Source organism: Schistocerca cancellata, unplaced genomic scaffold (assembly GCF_023864275.1).
Source record: "Schistocerca cancellata isolate TAMUIC-IGC-003103 unplaced genomic scaffold, iqSchCanc2.1 HiC_scaffold_77, whole genome shotgun sequence".
NCBI lineage: Eukaryota > Metazoa > Arthropoda > Insecta > Orthoptera > Acrididae > Schistocerca > Schistocerca cancellata.
The window spans coordinates 27,501-30,511 of record NW_026046138.1 but is presented as its reverse complement, the minus strand read 5'-3'; positions in this window follow the sequence as shown (position 1 = coordinate 30,511).

The following is a 3,011-nucleotide window of genomic DNA, read 5'->3' as shown; positions in this document are numbered from 1 at the left end:
CCGCGAGGACCCACTTTGGCCGCCCGGCGCCGCGCGCAGGGTGCCCCGGCGCGCAGCTGCGCCGCCTGCCGCGTCCGTCGGCCGGCGCGCCTGCCACTGGGCGCCCCCACCAGCCGGCTGTAGCGCGTGCGCCCACGCACCGCGCGGCCAGCACGCCGGGCGGCCCCCCCTCACCGGCCGGGGACGGTCCCACCCAGCCACCGCCGCGTATCGCTTCACACACAGATTTGCCCTTACTGATTTACCTCCAGCAACAACAACCGCACCACAATGGGTTTACCAGTTGTTCATTTGCGTAACGTCACCAGCAAACGTAGACGTCCATCCCAGTTTGCAAATGCAACGATTATTGCATACCTGTCTGTTAGGTGTCACGACACACTACGTCTGCCCACATACACGCAACAAAATGTGCACGACTAGAGAACACGTGGGAGGTGGCCCCCTACGTATGCGATGTCCATTACGAGACCGACTGTCAACCAGCATCTGTACCATGTCGCAGATGTGGAACGCGGTGCACCATGCTATCACACTGTGTGAGAAGAGACGACTACGTTTGAATACACGCGCCACTACATCAACAGACGGCTCATGCTGATCGCCATCCAGGGCGTCCGTTAATCCCACACGTCTCTATGGCGTACCACACTGCAATGTAGCTGTTATGGGGAGACGGCACGTGGCTGAGTGCACAACATTTGGACCGTATGGTTCGCTGTTGTTGGGCGCAGTCGTTGTACGGTCACACATGTGCCACAGCGTATCATGCAGTACATACGGACCTATGTGCAGTACAATGTGAGGGTTAAGCTTACGACATCAGCGGACAGTGGACACAGGCCGTACCACGACGTAGACTGAGCGCTTCGACATGCGAATGCCAGTGAACAGCTGCGAAGGGCATTGAACACGCAAGCACCTGAACGACCAGCGTGCGAAGGCAGGGGGGAGGGTGGGGGCGATGTACATCCTGCAGTCGTCCACATTACAGTGTACAGCGGGAGCATGTAAAAAGTAAGCAACACTTGCGAAGTGTTGAACATGAAACGATACACAAGAGGGTGGGCGGTGCGAGTAGCGAACTATATTCAGAGGGTTGTGGTTAGACAACACTGGATTAATGTAACGTGTCATATGCCAATTACAGAGCAGGTTAAGGCACAACTTGGGTTAGGTTAAGGCACAACGTGGGTTAGGTTAAGGCACAACTTGGGTTAGGTTAAGCACAACGTGGGTTAGGTTAAGGCACAACGTGGGTTAGGTTAAGGCACAACGTGGGTTAGGTTAAGGCACAACGTGGGTTAGGTTAAGGCACAACGTGGGTTAGGTTAAGGCACAACGTGGGTTAGGTTAAGGCACAACGTGGGTTAGGTTAAGGCACAACGTGGGTTAGGTTAAGGCACAACGTGGGTTAGGTTAAGGCACAACGTGGGTTAGGTTAAGGCACAACGTGGGTTAGGTTAAGGCACAACGTGGGTTAGGTTAAGGCACAACGTGGGTTAGGTTAAGGCACAACGTGGGTTAGGTTAAGGCACAACGTGGGTTAGGTTAAGGCACAACTTGGGTTAGGTTAAGGCACAACTTGGGTTAGGTTAAGGCACAACTTGGGTTAGGTTAAGGCACAACGTGGGTTAGGTTAAGGCACAACGTGGGTTAGGTTAAGGCACAACGTGGGTTAGGTTAAGGCACAACGTGGGTTAGGTTAAGGCACAACGTGGGTTAGGTTAAGGCACAACGTGGGTTAGGTTAAGGCACAACGTGGGTTAGGTTAAGGCACAACGTGGGTTAGGTTAAGGCACAACGTGGGTTAGGTTAAGGCACAACGTGGGTTAGGTTAAGGCACAACGTGGGTTAGGTTAAGGCACAACGTGGGTTAGGTTAAGGCACAACGTGGGTTAGGTTAAGGCACAACGTGGGTTAGGTTAAGGCACAACGTGGGTTAGGTTAAGGCACAACGTGGGTTAGGTTAAGGCACAACGTGGGTTAGGTTAAGGCACAACGTGGGTTAGGTTAAGGCACAACTTGGGTTAGGTTAAGGCACAACGTGGGTTAGGTTAAGGCACAACTTGGGTTAGGTTAAGGCACAACTTGGGTTAGGTTAAGGCACAACTTGGGTTAGGTTAAGGCACAACTTGGGTTAGGTTAAGGCACAACTTGGGTTAGGTTAAGGCACAACTTGGGTTAGGTTAAGGCACAACTTGGGTTAGGTTAAGGCACAACTTGGGTTAGGTTAAGGCACAACTTGGGTTAGGTTAAGGCACAACGTGGGTTAGGTTAAGGCACAACGTGGGTTAGGTTAAGGCACAACGTGGGTTAGGTTAAGGCACAACGTGGGTTAGGTTAAGGCACAACGTGGGTTAGGTTAAGGCACAACGTGGGTTAGGTTAAGGCACAACGTGGGTTAGGTTAAGGCACAACGTGGGTTAGGTTAAGGCACAACGTGGGTTAGGTTAAGGCACAACGTGGGTTAGGTTAAGGCACAACGTGGGTTAGGTTAAGGCACAACGTGGGTTAGGTTAAGGCACAACGTGGGTTAGGTTAAGGCACAACGTGGGTTAGGTTAAGGCACAACGTGGGTTAGGTTAAGGCACAACGTGGGTTAGGTTAAGGTAGAAATTGCGTTACATTGCGGTACAAATTGCGTTACATTGCGGTACAAATTGCGTTACATTGCGGTACAAATTGCGTTACATTGCGGTACAAATTGCGTTACATTGCGGTACAAATTGCGTTACATTGCGGTACAAATTGCGTTACATTGCGGTACAAATTGCGTTACATTGCGGTACAAATTGCGTTACATTGCGGTACAAATTGCGTTACATTGCGGTACAAATTGCGTTACATTGCGGTACAAATTGCGTTACATTGCGGTACAAATTGCGTTACATTGCGGTACACATTGCGTTACACATTGCGGTACACATTGCGTTACACATTGCGGTACACATTGCGTTACACATTGCGGTACACATTGCGGTACACATTGCGTACACATTGCGTTACAC